The 17,217-nt window shown below is 54.8% G+C and overlaps 1 protein-coding gene across 7 annotated transcripts in view; it reads right to left on the bottom strand.

Annotated features, from left to right (window-relative positions):
- The window catches only part of LOC137299051 (MAGUK p55 subfamily member 7-like), a 147,854-nt gene that overhangs the window by 4,247 nt on the left and 126,390 nt on the right, over positions 1–17,217 (bottom strand). The gene's annotated exons all lie outside the window — the stretch shown is intronic.

The raw sequence follows: 17,217 nt of genomic DNA, 5'->3' as shown, positions 1-17,217 counted from the left end.
GTACAAAACATGGAACATGAACAACATGAACTAAATAACAACACCACGAGTGCATAGTCTCACTTTCAGTCTCAACTCTGTTTATGCCACACCTTCAGTCTCACCTGTGTGCAGGTCACACCTTTGGTCTCACCTCCATGTAGCCTACACTATCAGTCTCAACTGTATGTATGCCACACCTTCAATCTCAACTCTCTGTATGAGAGTGACCAGGCACACATTCAGTCTCACCTGAATAAGAGGGGTGACCAGGCAGACATTCAATCTCACCTGTGTATTCAGTCATTCAGTCTCACCTGTGTATGGGGGTGACCAGGTACACATGCAGTCTCACCTGTATAAGAGGGGTGACCAGGCAGACATTCAGTCTCACCTGTGTATGGGGGTGACCAGGCACACCTTCAGTCTCACCTGTATAAGAGGGATGACCAGGCACACATTGAGTCTCACCTGTTTATGGGGGGTGACCAGGCAGACATTCAATCTCACCTGTGTATGGGGGTGACCAGGCACACATTCAGTCTCACCTGTATAAGAGGGGTGACCAGGCACACATTCAGTCTCACCTGTTTATGGGGGGTGACCACGCAGACATTCAATCTCACCTGTGTAAGAGGGTTGACCAGGCAGACATTCAGTCTCACCTGTGTATGGGGGTGACCAGGTACACATGCAGTCTCACCTGTGTATGGGGGTGACCAGGCAGACATTCAATCTCACCTGTGTATGGGGGTGACCAGGCACACATTCAGTCTCACCTGCATAAGAGGGGTGACCAGGCAGACATTCAGTCTCACCTGTGTATGGGGGTGACCAGGCACACATTCAGTCTCACCTGTATAAGAGGGGTGACCAGGCACACATTCAGTCTCACCTGTGTATGGGGGTGACCAGGCACACATGCAGTCTCACCTGTGTATGGGGGTGACCAGGTACACATGCAGGCTCACCTGTGTATGGGGCGTGACCAGGCAGACATTCAGTCTCACCTGTGTATGGGGCGTGACCAGGCACACATTCAGTCTCACCTGTGAATAGAGGGTGACCAGGCACACATTCAGTCTCACCTGTGTATGGAGGGTGACCAGGCAGACATTCAGTCTCACCTGTGTATGGGGCGTGACCAGGCAGACATTCAGTCTCACCTGTGTATGGGGCGTGACCAGGCAGACATTCAGGCTCACCTGTGTATGGGGGTGACCAGGTACACATGCAGGCTCACCTGTGTATGGGGGTGACCAGGCACACATGCAGGCTCACCTGTGTATGGGGGTGACCAGGCAGACATTCAGTCTCACCTGTGTATGGGGGTGACCAGGCAGACATTCAGTCTCACCTGTGTATGGGGGTGACCAGGCAGACATTCAGTCTCACCTGTGTATGGGGCGTGACCAGGCAGACATTCAGGCTCACCTGTGTATGGGGGTGACCAGGCACACATTCAGTCTCACCTGTGTATGGGGCGTGACCAGGCAGACATTCAGGCTCACCTGTGTATGGGGGTGACCAGGTACACATGCAGGCTCACCTGTGTATGGGGGTGACCAGGCACACATGCAGTCTCACCTGTGTATGGGGGTGACCAGGCAGACATTCAGTCTCACCTGTGTATGGGGGTGACCAGGCAGACATTCAGTCTCACCTGTGTATGGTGGTGACCAGGCACACATGCAGTCTCACCTGTGTATGGGGCGTGACCAGGCACACATTCAGTCTCACCTGTATAAGAGGGGTGACCAGGCAGACATTCAGTCTCACCTGTATAAGAGGGGTGACCAGGCACACATTGAGTCTCACCTGTTTATGGGGGGTGACCAGGCAGACATTCAATCTCACCTGTGTAAGAGGGTTGACCAGGCAGACATTCAGTCTCACCTGTGTATGGGGGTGACCAGGTACACATGCAGGCTCACCTGTGTATGGGGGTGACCAGGCAGACATTCAATCTCACCTGTGTATGGGGGTGACCAGGCACACATTCAGTCTCACCTGCATAAGAGGGGTGACCAGGCAGACATTCAGTCTCACCTGTGTATGGGGGTGACCAGGCACACATTCAGTCTCACCTGTATAAGAGGGGTGACCAGGCAGACATTCAGTCTCACCTGTGTATGGGGGTGACCAGGCACACATGCAGTCTCACCTGTGTATGGGGGTGACCAGGTACACATTCAGTCTCACCTGTGTATGGGGGTGACCAGGTACACATGCAGGATCACCTGTGTATGGGGCGTGACCAGGCAGACATTCAGTCTCACCTGTGTATGGGGCGTGACCAGGCACACATTCAGTCTCACCTGTGAATAGAGGGTGACCAGGCACACATTCAGTCTCACCTGTGTATGGGGCGTGACCAGGCACACATTCAGTCTCACCTGTGTATGGGGCGTGACCAGGCAGACATTCAGTCTCACCTGTGTATGGGGCGTGACCAGGCAGACATTCAGTCTCACCTGTGAATAGAGGGTGACCAGGCACACATTCAGTCTCACCTGTGTATGGAGGGTGACCAGGCAGACATTCAGTCTCACCTGTCTATGGGGCGTGACCAGGCACACATTCAGTCTCACCTGTGTATGGGGGTGACCAGGCACACATGCAGTCTCACCTGTGTATGGGGGTGACCAGGCAGACATTCAGTCTCACCTGTGTATGGGGGTGACCAGGCAGACATTCAGTCTCACCTGTGTATGGGGGTGACCAGGTACACATGCAGTCTCACCTGTGTATGGGGGTGACCAGGCACACATTCAGTCTCACCTGTATAAGAGGGGTGACCAGGCAGACATTCAGTCTCACCTGTATAAGAGGGGTGACCAGGCAGACATTCAGTCTCACCTGTGTATGGGGGTGACCAGGCACACATTCAGTCTCACCTGTATAAGAGGGGTGACCAGGCACACATTCAGTCTCACCTGTGTATGGGGGTGACCAGGCACACATGCAGTCTCACCTGTGTATGGGGGTGACCAGGTACAACATTCAGTCTCACCTGTGTATAAGGGTGACCAGGTACACATGCAGGCTCACCTGTGTATGGGGCGTGACCAGGCAGACATTCAGGCTCACCTGTGTATGGGGCGTGACCAGGCAGACATTCAGTCTCACCTGTGAATAGAGGGTGACCAGGCACACATTCAGTGTCACCTGTGTATGGGGCGTGACCAGGCACACATTCAGTCTCACCTGTGTATGGGGCGTGACCAGGCAGACATTCAGTCTCACCTGTGTATGGGGGTGACCAGGTACACATGCAGTCTCACCTGTGTATGGGGGTGACCAGGCACACATTCAGTCTCACCTGTATAAGAGGGGTGACCAGGCAGACATTCAGTCTCACCTGTATAAGAGGGGTGACCAGGCAGACATTCAGTCTCACCTGTGTATGGGGGTGACCAGGCACACATTCAGTCTCACCTGTATAAGAGGGGTGACCAGGCACACATTCAGTCTCACCTGTGTATGGGGGTGACCAGGCACACATGCAGTCTCACCTGTGTATGGGGGTGACCAGGTACACATTCAGTCTCACCTGTGTATGGGGGTGACCAGGTACACATGCAGGCTCACCTGTGTATGGGGCGTGACCAGGCAGACATTCAGGCTCACCTGTGTATGGGGCGTGACCAGGCACACATTCAGTCTCACCTGTGAATAGAGGGTGACCAGGCACACATTCAGTCTCACCTGTGTATGGGGCGTGACCAGGCACACATTCAGTCTCACCTGTGTATGGGGCGTGACCAGGCAGACATTCAGTCTCACCTGTGTATGGGGCGTGACCAGGCAGACATGCAGTCTCACCTGTGAATAGAGGGTGACCAGGCACACATTCAGTCTCACCTGTGTATGGGGCGTGACCAGGCAGACATTCAGTCTCACCTGTGTATGGAGGGTGACCAGGCACACATTCAGTCTCACCTGTGTATGGGGGGTGACCAGGCAGACATTCAGGCTCACCTGTGTATGGGGGTGACCAGGTACACATTCAGTCTCACCTGTGTATGGGGGTGACCAGGCACACATTCAGTCTCACCAGTATAAGAGGGATGACCAGGCACACATTCAGTCTCACCTGTTTATGGGGGGTGACCAGGCAGACATTCAATCTCACCTGTGTATGGGGGTGAACAGGCACACATGCAGTCTCACCTGTATAAGAGGGGTGACCTGGCACACATTCAGTCTCACCTGTTTATGGGGGGTGACCAGGCAGACATTCAATCTCACCTGTGTAAGAGGGTTGACCAGGCAGACATTCAGTCTCACCTGTGTATGGGGGTGACCAGGTACACATGCAGTCTCACCTGTGTATGGGGGTGACCAGCCAGACATTCAATCTCACCTGTGTATGGGGGTGACCAGGCACACATTCAGTCTCACCTGCATAACAGGGGTGACCAGGCAGACATTCAGTCTCACCTGTGTATGGGGGTGACCAGGCACACATTCAGTCTCACCTGTATAAGAGGGGTGACCAGGCACACATTCAGTCTCACCTGTGTATGGGGGTGACCAGGCACACATGCAGTCTCACCTGTGTATGGGTTGTGACCAGGTACACATTCAGTCTCACCTGTGTATGGGGGTGACCAGGTACACATGCAGGCTCACCTGTGTATGGGGCGTGACCAGGCAGACATTCAGTCTCACCTGTGTATGGGGCGTGACCAGGCACACATTCAGTCTCACCTGTGAATAGAGGGTGACCAGGCACACATTCAGTCTCACCTGTGTATGGGGCGTGACCAGGCACACATTCAGTCTCACCTGTGTATGGGGCGTGACCAGGCAGACATTCAGTCTCACCTGTGTATGGGGCGTGACCAGGCAGACATTCAGTCTCACCTGTGAATAGAGGGTGACCAGGTACACATGCAGTCTCACCTGTGTATGGGGGTGACCAGGCAGACATTCAATCTCACCTGTGTATGGGGGTGACCAGGCACACATTCAGTCTCACCTGCATAACAGGGGTGACCAGGCAGACATTCAGTCTCACCTGTGTATGGGGGTGACCAGGCACACATTCAGTCTCACCTGTATAAGAGGGGTGACCAGGCACACATTCAGTCTCACCTGTGTATGGGGGTGACCAGGCACACATGCAGTCTCACCTGTGTATGGGTTGTGACCAGGTACACATTCATTCTCACCTGTGTATGGGGGTGACCAGGTACACATGCAGGCTCACCTGTGTATGGGGCGTGACCAGGCAGACATTCAGTCTCACCTGTGTATGGGGCGTGACCAGGCACACATTCAGTCTCACCTGTGAATAGAGGGTGACCAGGCACACATTCAGTCTCACCTGTGTATGGGGCGTGACCAGGCACACATTCAGTCTCACCTGTGTATGGGGCGTGACCAGGCAGACATTCAGTCTCACCTGTGTATGGGGCGTGACCAGGCAGACATTCAGTCTCACCTGTGAATAGAGGGTGACCAGGCACACATTCAGTCTCACCTGTGTATGGAGGGTGACCAGGCAGACATTCAGTCTCACCTGTGTATGGGGCGTGACCAGGCAGACATTCAGTCTCACCTGTGTATGGGGCGTGACCAGGCAGACATTCAGTCTCACCTGTGTATGGGGGTGACCAGGCAGACATTCAGTCTCACCTGTGTATGGGGGTGACCAGGTACACATGCAGTCTCACCTGTGTATGGGGGTGACCAGGCACACATTCAGTCTCACCTGTATAAGAGGGGTGACCAGGCACACATTCAGTCTCACCTGTATAAGAGGGGTGACCAGGCAGACATTCAGTCTCACCTGTGTATGGGGGTGACCAGGCACACATTCAGTCTCACCTGTATAAGAGGGGTGACCAGGCACACATTCAGTCTCACCTGTGTATGGGGCTGACCAGGCACACATGCAGTCTCACCTGTGTATGGGGGTGACCAGGTACACATTCAGTCTCACCTGTGTATGGGGGTGACCAGGTACACATGCAGGCTCACCTGTGTATGGGGCGTGACCAGGCAGACATTCAGGCTCACCTGTGTATGGGGCGTGACCAGGCACACATTCAGTCTCACCTGTGAATAGAGGGTGACCAGGCACACATTCAGTCTCACCTGTGTATGGGGCGTGACCAGGCACACATTCAGTCTCACCTGTGTATGGGGCGTGACCAGGCAGACATTCAGTCTCACCTGTGTATGGGGCGTGAGCAGGCAGACATTCAGTCTCACCTCTGAATAGAGGGTGACCAGGCACACATTCAGTCTCACCTGTGTATGGGGCGTGACCAGGCAGACATTCAGTCTCACCTGTGTATGGAGGGTGACCAGGCAGACATTCAGTCTCACCTGTGTATGGGGCGTGACCAGGCAGACATTCAGGCTCACCTGTGTATGGGGGTGACCAGGTACACATTCAGTCTCACCTGTGTATGGGGGTGACCAGGCAGACATTCAGTCTCACCTGTGTATGGGGGTGACCAGGCACACATTCAGTCTCACCTGTATAAGAGGGATGACCAGGCACACATTGAGTCTCACCTGTTTATGGGGGGTGACCAGGCACACATTCAATCTCACCTGTGTATGGGGGTGACCAGGCACACATTCAGTCTCACCTGTATAAGAGGGGTGACCAGGCACACATTCAGTCTCACCTGTTTATGGGGGGTGACCAGGCAGACATTCAATCTCACCTGTGTAAGAGGGTTGACCAGGCAGACATTCAGTCTCACCTGTGTATGGGGGTGACCAGGTACACATGCAGTCTCACCTGTGTATGGGGGTGACCAGGCAGACATTCAATCTCACCTGTGTATGGGGGTGACCAGGCACACATTCAGTCTCACCTGCATAAGAGGGGTGACCAGGCAGACATTCAGTCTCACCTGTGTATGGGGGTGACCAGGCACACATTCAGTCTCACCTGTATAAGAGGGGTGACCAGGCACACATTCAGTCTCACCTGTGTATGGGGGTGACCAGGCACACATTCAGTCTCACCTGTGTATGGGGGTGACCAGGTACACATTCAGTCTCACCTGTGTATGGGGGTGACCAGGTACACATGCAGGCTCACCTGTGTATGGGGCGTGACCAGGCAGACATTCAGTCTCACCTGTGTATGGGGCGTGACCAGGCACACATTCAGTCTCACCTGTGAATAGAGGGTGACCAGGCACACATTCAGTCTCACCTGTGTATGGGGCGTGACCAGGCAGACATTCAGTCTCACCTGTGTATGGGGCGTGACCAGGCAGACATTCAGTCTCACCTGTGTATGGGGCGTGACCAGGCAGACATTCAGTCTCACCTGTGAATAGAGGGTGACCAGGCACACATTCAGTCTCACCTGTGTATGGAGGGTGACCAGGCACACATTCAGTCTCACCTGTGTATGGGGCGTGACCAGGCAGACACTCAGTCTCACCTGTGTATGGGGCATGACCAGGCAGACATTCAGGCTCACCTGTGTATGGGGGTGACCAGGTACACATGCAGGCTCACCTGTGTATGGGGGTGACCAGGCACACATGCAGTCTCACCTGTGTATGGGGGTGACCAGGCAGACATTCAGTCTCACCTGTGTATGGGGGTGACCAGGCAGACATTCAGTCTCACCTGTGTATGGGGGTGACCAGGTACACATGCAGTCTCACCTGTGTATGGGGGTGACCAGGCACACATTCAGTCTCACCTGTATAAGAGGGGTGACCAGGCAGACATTCAGTCTCACCTGTATAAGAGGGGTGACCAGGCAGACATTCAGTCTCACCTGTCTATGGGGGTGACCAGGCACACATTCAGTCTCACCTGTAAAAGAGGGGTGACCAGGCACACATTCAGTCTCACCTGTGTATGGGGGTGACCAGGCACACATGCAGTCTCACCTGTGTATGGGGCGTGACCAGGCAGACATTCAGGCTCACCTGTGTATGGGGCGTGACCAGGCACACATTCAGTCTCACCTGTGTATGGGGCGTGACCAGGCAGACATTCAGTCTCACCTGTGTATGGGGCGTGACCAGGCACACATTCAGTCTCACCTGTGAATAGAGGGTGACCAGGCACACATTCAGTCTCACCTGTGTATGGGGCGTGACCAGGCAGACATTCAGTCTCACCTGTGTATGGGGCGTGACCAGGCAGACATTCAGTCTCACCTGTGTATGGGGCGTGACCAGGCAGACATTCAGGCTCACCTGTGTATGGGGGTGACCAGGTACACATTCAGTCTCACCTGTGTATGGGGGTGACCAGGCAGACATTCAGTCTCACCTGTGTATGGGGGTGACCAGGCACACATTCAGTCTCACCTGTATAAGAGGGATGACCAGGCACACATTCAGTCTCACCTGTTTATGGGGGGTGACCAGGCAGACATTCAATCTCACCTGTGTATGGGGGTGACCAGGCACACATTCAGTCTCACCTGTATAAGAGGGGTGACCAGGCACACATTCAGTCTCACCTGTTTATGGGGGGTGACCAGGCAGACATTCAATCTCACCTGTGTAAGAGGGTTGACCAGGCAGACATTCAGTCTCACCTGTGTATGGGGGTGACCAGGTACACATGCAGTCTCACCTGTGTATGGGGGTGACCAGGCAGACATTCAATCTCACCTGTGTATGGGGGTGACCAGGCACACATTCAGTCTCACCTGCATAAGAGGGGTGACCAGGCAGACATTCAGTCTCACCTGTGTATGGGGGTGACCAGGCACACATTCAGTCTCACCTGTATAAGAGGGGTGACCAGGCACACATTCAGTCTCACCTGTGTATGGGGGTGACCAGGCACACATGCAGTCTCACCTGTGTATGGGGGTGACCAGGTACACATTCAGTCTCACCTGTGTATGGGGGTGACCAGGTACACATGCAGGCTCACCTGTGTATGGGGCGTGACCAGGCAGACATTCAGTCTCACCTGTGTATGGGGCGTGACCAGGCACACATTCAGTCTCACCTGTGAATAGAGGGTGACCAGGCACACATTCAGTCTCACCTGTGTATGGGGCGTGACCAGGCAGACATTCAGTCTCACCTGTGTATGGGGCGTGACCAGGCAGACATTCAGTCTCACCTGTGAATAGAGGGTGACCAGGCACACATTCAGTCTCACCTGTGTATGGAGGGTGACCAGGCACACATTCAGTCTCACCTGTGTATGGGGCGTGACCAGGCAGACATTCAGTCTCACCTGTGTATGGGGCATGACCAGGCAGACATTCAGGCTCACCTGTGTATGGGGGTGACCAGGTACACATGCAGGCTCACCTGTGTATGGGGGTGACCAGGCACACATGCAGTCTCACCTGTGTATGGGGGTGACCAGGCAGACATTCAGTCTCACCTGTGTATGGGGGTGACCAGGCAGACATTCAGTCTCACCTGTGTATGGGGGTGACCAGGTACACATGCAGTCTCACCTGTGTATGGGGGTGACCAGGCACACATTCAGTCTCACCTGTATAAGAGGGGTGACCAGGCAGACATTCAGTCTCACCTGTATAAGAGGGGTGACCAGGCAGACATTCAGTCTCACCTGTCTATGGGGGTGACCAGGCACACATTCAGTCTCACCTGTATAAGAGGGGTGACCAGGCACACATTCAGTCTCACCTGTGTATGGGGGTGACCAGGCACACATGCAGTCTCACCTGTGTATGGGGGTGACCAGGTACACATTCAGTCTCACCTGTGTATGGGGGTGACCAGGTACACATGCAGGCTCACCTGTGTATGGGGCGTGACCAGGCACACATTCAGTCTCACCTGTGTATGGGGCGTGACCAGGCAGACATTCAGTCTCACCTGTGTATGGGGCGTGACCAGGCAGACATTCAGTCTCACCTGTGTATGGGGGTGACCAGGTACACATTCAGTCTCACCTGTGTATGGGGCGTGACCACGTACACATGCAGGCTCACCTGTGTATGGGGCGTGACAAGGCAGACATTCAGTCTCACCTGTGCATGGGGCGTGACCAGGCACACATTCAGTCTCACCTGTGAATAGAGGGTGACCAGGCACACATTCAGTCTCACCTGTGTATGGGGCGTGACCAGGCAGACATTCAGTCTCACCTGTGTATGGGGCGTGACCAGGCAGACATTCAGTCTCACCTGTGTATGGGGCGTGACCAGGCAGACATTCAGTCTCACCTGTGAATAGAGGGTGACCAGGCACACATTCAGTCTCACCTGTGTATGGAGGGTGACCAGGCAGACATTCAGTCTCACCTGTGTATGGGGCGTGACCAGGCAGACATTCAGTCTCACCTGTGTATGGGGCGTGACCAGGCAGACATTCGGGCTCACCTGTGTATGGGGGTGACCAGGCACACATGCAGTCTCACCTGTGTATCGGGGTGACCAGGCACACATTCAGTCTCACCTGTGTATGGGGGTGACCAGGCAGACATTCAGTCTCACCTGTGTATGGGGGTGACCAGGCAGACATTCAGTCTCACCTGTGTATGGGGCGTGACCAGGCAGACATTCAGTCTCACCTGTGTATGGGGGTGACCAGGCACACATTCAGTCTCACCTGTGTATGGGGCGTGACCAGGCAGACATTCAGGCTCACCTGTGTATGGGGGTGACCAGGTACACATGCAGGCTCACCTGTGTATGGGGGTGACCAGGCACACATGCAGTCTCACCTGTGTATGGGGGTGACCAGGCAGACATTCAGTCTCACCTGTGTATGGGGGTGACCAGGCAGACATTCAGTCTCACCTGTGTATGGGGGTGACCAGGTACACATGCAGTCTCACCTGTGTATGGGGGTGAGCAGGCACACATTCAGTCTCACCTGTATAAGAGGGGTGACCAGGCAGACATTCAGTCTCACCTGTATAAGAGGGGTGACCAGGCAGACATTCAGTCTCACCTGTGTATGGGGGTGACCAGGCAGACATTCAGTCTCACCTGTATAAGAGGGGTGACCAGGCACACATTCAGTCTCACCTGTGTATGGGGGTGACCAGGCACACATGCAGTCTCACCTGTGTATGGGGGTGACCAGGCACACATTCAGTCTCACCTGTGTATGGGGGTGACCAGGTACACATGCAGGCTCACCTGTGTATGGGGCGTGACCAGGCACACATTCAGTCTCACCTGTGTATGGGGCGTGACCAGGCAGACATTCAGTCTCACCTGTGTATGGGGCGTGACCAGGCAGACATTCAGTCTCACCTGTGTATGGGGCGTGACCAGGCACACATTCAGCCTCACCTGTGAATAGAGGGTGACCAGGCACACATTCAGTCTCACCTGTGTATGGGGCGTGACCAGGCAGACATTCAGTCTCACCTGTGTATGGGGCGTGACCAGGCAGACATTCAGTCTCACCTGTGAATAGAGGGTGACCAGGCACACATTCAGTCTCACCTGTGTATGGAGGGTGACCAGGCACACATTCAGTCTCACCTGTGTATGGGGCGTGACCAGGCAGACATTCAGTCTCACCTGTGTATGGGGCATGACCAGGCAGACATTCAGGCTCACCTGTGTATGGGGGTGACCAGGTACACATGCAGGCTCACCTGTGTATGGGGGTGACCAGGCACACATGTAGTCTCACCTGTGTATGGGGGTGACCAGGCAGACATTCAGTCTCACCTGTGTATGGGGGTGACCAGGCAGACATTCAGTCTCACCTGTGTATGGGGGTGACCAGGTACACATGCAGTCTCACCTGTGTATGGGGGTGACCAGGCACACATTCAGTCTCACCTGTATAAGAGGGGTGACCAGGCAGACATTCAGTCTCACCTGTATAAGAGGGGTGACCAGGCAGACATTCAGTCTCACCTGTGTATGGGGGTGACCAGGCACACATTCAGTCTCACCTGTATAAGAGGGGTGACCAGGCACACATTCAGTCTCACCTGTGTATGGGGGTGACCAGGCACACATGCAGTCTCACCTGTGTATGGGGGTGACCAGGTACACATTCAGTCTCACCTGTGTATGGGGGTGACCAGGTACACATGCAGGCTCACCTGTGTATGGGGCGTGACCAGGCACACATTCAGTCTCACCTGTGTATGGGGCGTGACCAGGCAGACATTCAGTCTCACCTGTGTATGGGGCGTGACCAGGCAGACATTCAGTCTCACCTGTGTATGGGGGTGACCAGGTACACATTCAGTCTCACCTGTGTATGGGGCGTGACCACGTACACATGCAGGCTCACCTGTGTATGGGGCGTGACCAGGCAGACATTCAGTCTCACCTGTGCATGGGGCGTGACCAGGCACACATTCAGTCTCACCTGTGAATAGAGGGTGACCAGGCACACATTCAGTCTCACCTGTGTATGGGGCGTGACCAGGCAGACATTCAGTCTCACCTGTGTATGGGGCGTGACCAGGCAGACATTCAGTCTCACCTGTGTATGGGGCGTGACCAGGCAGACATTCAGTCTCACCTGTGAATAGAGGGTGACCAGGCACACATTCAGTCTCACCTGTGTATGGAGGGTGACCAGGCAGACATTCAGTCTCACCTGTGTATGGGGCGTGACCAGGCAGACATTCAGTCTCACCTGTGTATGGGGGTGACCAGGCACACATTCAGTCTCACCTGTGTATGGGGCGTGACCAGGCAGACATTCAGGCTCACCTGTGTATGGGGGTGACCAGGTACACATGCAGGCTCACCTGTGTATGGGGGTGACCAGGCACACATGCAGTCTCACCTGTGTATGGGGGTGACCAGGCAGACATTCAGTCTCACCTGTGTATGGGGGTGACCAGGCAGACATTCAGTCTCACCTGTGTATGGGGGTGACCAGGTACACATGCAGTCTCACCTGTGTATGGGGGTGAGCAGGCACACATTCAGTCTCACCTGTATAAGAGGGGTGACCAGGCAGACATTCAGTCTCACCTGTATAAGAGGGGTGACCAGGCAGACATTCAGTCTCACCTGTGTATGGGGGTGACCAGGCAGACATTCAGTCTCACCTGTATAAGAGGGGTGACCAGGCACACATTCAGTCTCACCTGTGTATGGGGGTGACCAGGCACACATGCAGGCTCACCTGTGTATGGGGCGTGACCAGGCACACATTCAGTCTCACCTGTGTATGGGGCGTGACCAGGCAGACATTCAGTCTCACCTGTGTATGGGGCGTGACCAGGCAGACATTCAGTCTCACCTGTGTATGGGGCGTGACCAGGCAGACATGCAGTCTCACCTGTGAATAGAGGGTGACCAGGTACACATTCAGTCTCACCTGTGTATGGAGGGTGACCAGGCAAACATTCAGTCTCACCTGTGTATGGGGCGTGACCAGGCAGACATTCAGGCTCACCTGTGTATGGGGGTGACCAGGTACACATTCAGTCTCACCTGTGTATGGGGGTGACCAGGCAGACATTCAGTCTCACCTGTGTATGGGGCGTGACCAGGCACACATTCAGTCTCACCTGTGTATGGGGGTGACCAGGCACACATGCAGTCTCACCTGTGTATGGGGGTGACCAGGCACACATTCAGTCTCACCTGTGTATGGGGGTGACCAGGCAGACATTCAGTCTCACCTGTGTATGGGGGTGACCAGGCAGACATTCAGTCTCACCTGTGTATGGGGCGTGACCAGGCAGACATTCAGTCTCACCTGTGTATGGGGCGTGACCAGGCAGACATTCAGGCTCACCTGTGTATGGGGGTGACCAGGTACACATGCAGTCTCACCTGTGTATGGGGGTGACCAGGTACACATTCAGTCTCACCTGTGTATGGGGGTGACCAGGTACACATGCAGCCTCACCTGTGTATGGGGGTGACCAGGCACACATTCAGTCTCACCTGTGTATGGGGGTGACCAGGCACACATGCAGTCTCACCTGTGTATGGGGGTGACCAGGCACACATTCAGTCTCACCTGTGTATGGGGCGTGACCAGGCAGACATTCAGGCTCACCTGTGTATGGGGGTGACCAGGTACACATGCAGGCTCACCTGTGTATGGGGGTGACCAGGCACACATGCAGTCTCACCTGTGTATTGGGGTGACCAGGTACACATTCAGTCTCACCTGTGTATGGGGGTGACCAGGCACACATGCAGTCTCACCTGTGTATGGAGGGTGACCAGGCACACATTCAGTCTCACCTGTATAAGAGGGGTGACCAGGCAGACATTCAGTCTCACCTGTGTATGGGGGTGACCAGGCAGACATTCAGTCTCACCTGTGTATGGGGGTGACCAGGTACACATGCAGTCTCACCTGTGTATGGGGGTGAGCAGGCACACATTCAGTCTCACCTGTATAAGAGGGGTGACCAGGCAGACATTCAGTCTCACCTGTATAAGAGGGGTGACCAGGCAGACATTCAGTCTCACCTGTGTATGGGGGTGACCAGGCAGACATTCAGTCTCACCTGTATAAGAGGGGTGACCAGGCACACATTCAGTCTCACCTGTGTATGGGGGTGACCAGGCACACATGCAGTCTCACCTGTGTATGGGGGTGACCAGGCACACATTCAGTCTCACCTGTGTATGGGGGTGACCAGGTACACATGCAGGCTCACCTGTGTATGGGGCGTGACCAGGCACACATTCAGTCTCACCTGTGTATGGGGCGTGACCAGGCAGACATTCAGTCTCACCTGTGTATGGGGCGTGACCAGGCAGACATTCAGTCTCACCTGTGTATGGGGCGTGACCAGGCACACATTCAGCCTCACCTGTGAATAGAGGGTGACCAGGCACACATTCAGTCTCACCTGTGTATGGGGCGTGACCAGGCAGACATTCAGTCTCACCTGTGTATGGGGCGTGACCAGGCAGACATTCAGTCTCACCTGTGAATAGAGGGTGACCAGGCACACATTCAGTCTCACCTGTGTATGGAGGGTGACCAGGCACACATTCAGTCTCACCTGTGTATGGGGCGTGACCAGGCAGACATTCAGTCTCACCTGTGTATGGGGCATGACCAGGCAGACATTCAGGCTCACCTGTGTATGGGGGTGACCAGGTACACATGCAGGCTCACCTGTGTATGGGGGTGACCAGGCACACATGTAGTCTCACCTGTGTATGGGGGTGACCAGGCAGACATTCAGTCTCACCTGTGTATGGGGGTGACCAGGCAGACATTCAGTCTCACCTGTGTATGGGGGTGACCAGGTACACATGCAGTCTCACCTGTGTATGGGGGTGACCAGGCACACATTCAGTCTCACCTGTATAAGAGGGGTGACCAGGCAGACATTCAGTCTCACCTGTATAAGAGGGGTGACCAGGCAGACATTCAGTCTCACCTGTGTATGGGGGTGACCAGGCACACATTCAGTCTCACCTGTATAAGAGGGGTGACCAGGCACACATTCAGTCTCACCTGTGTATGGGGGTGACCAGGCACACATGCAGTCTCACCTGTGTATGGGGGTGACCAGGTACACATTCAGTCTCACCTGTGTATGGGGGTGACCAGGTACACATGCAGGCTCACCTGTGTATGGGGCGTGACCAGGCACACATTCAGTCTCACCTGTGTATGGGGCGTGACCAGGCAGACATTCAGTCTCACCTGTGTATGGGGCGTGACCAGGCAGACATTCAGTCTCACCTGTGTATGGGGGTGACCAGGTACACATTCAGTCTCACCTGTGTATGGGGCGTGACCACGTACACATGCAGGCTCACCTGTGTATGGGGCGTGACCAGGCAGACATTCAGTCTCACCTGTGCATGGGGCGTGACCAGGCACACATTCAGTCTCACCTGTGAATAGAGGGTGACCAGGCACACATTCAGTCTCACCTGTGTATGGGGCGTGACCAGGCAGACATTCAGTCTCACCTGTGTATGGGGCGTGACCAGGCAGACATTCAGTCTCACCTGTGTATGGGGCGTGACCAGGCAGACATTCAGTCTCACCTGTGAATAGAGGGTGACCAGGCACACATTCAGTCTCACCTGTGTATGGAGGGTGACCAGGCAGACATTCAGTCTCACCTGTGTATGGGGCGTGACCAGGCAGACATTCAGTCTCACCTGTGTATGGGGCGTGACCAGGCAGACATTCGGGCTCACCTGTGTATGGGGGTGACCAGGCACACATGCAGTCTCACCTGTGTATCGGGGTGACCAGGCACACATTCAGTCTCACCTGTGTATGGGGGTGACCAGGCAGACATTCAGTCTCACCTGTGTATGGGGGTGACCAGGCAGACATTCAGTCTCACCTGTGTATGGGGCGTGACCAGGCAGACATTCAGTCTCACCTGTGTATGGGGGTGACCAGGCACACATTCAGTCTCACCTGTGTATGGGGCGTGACCAGGCAGACATTCAGGCTCACCTGTGTATGGGGGTGACCAGGTACACATGCAGGCTCACCTGTGTATGGGGGTGACCAGGCACACATTCAGTCTCACCTGTGTATGGGGGTGACCAGGCAGACATTCAGTCTCACCTGTGTATGGGGGTGACCAGGCAGACATTCAGTCTCACCTGTGTATGGGGGTGACCAGGTACACATGCAGTCTCACCTGTGTATGGGGGTGAGCAGGCACACATTCAGTCTCACCTGTATAAGAGGGGTGACCAGGCAGACATTCAGTCTCACCTGTATAAGAGGGGTGACCAGGCAGACATTCAGTCTCACCTGTGTATGGGGGTGACCAGGCAGACATTCAGTCTCACCTGTATAAGAGGGGTGACCAGGCACACATTCAGTCTCACCTGTGTATGGGGGTGACCAGGCACACATGCAGGCTCACCTGTGTATGGGGCGTGACCAGGCACACATTCAGTCTCACCTGTGTATGGGGCGTGACCAGGCAGACATTCAGTCTCACCTGTGTATGGGGCGTGACCAGGCAGACATTCAGTCTCACCTGTGTATGGGGCGTGACCAGGCAGACATGCAGTCTCACCTGTGAATAGAGGGTGACCAGGTACACATTCAGTCTCACCTGTGTATGGAGGGTGACCAGGCAAACATTCAGTCTCACCTGTGTATGGGGCGTGACCAGGCAGACATTCAGGCTCACCTGTGTATGGGGGTGACCAGGTACACATTTAGTCTCACCTGTGTATGGGGGTGACCAGGCAGACATTCAGTCTCACCTGTGTATGGGGCGTGACCAGGCACACATTCAGTCTCACCTGTGTATGGGGGTGACCAGGCACACATGCAGTCTCACCTGTGTATGGGGGTGACCAGGCACACATTCAGTCTCACCTGTGTATGGGGGTGACCAGGCAGACAT

Source organism: Haliotis asinina, chromosome 10 (assembly GCF_037392515.1).
Source record: "Haliotis asinina isolate JCU_RB_2024 chromosome 10, JCU_Hal_asi_v2, whole genome shotgun sequence".
NCBI lineage: Eukaryota > Metazoa > Mollusca > Gastropoda > Lepetellida > Haliotidae > Haliotis > Haliotis asinina.
Note: the sequence above shows the minus strand (reverse complement) of the source record. Positions and strands in the feature narration are given on the sequence as shown.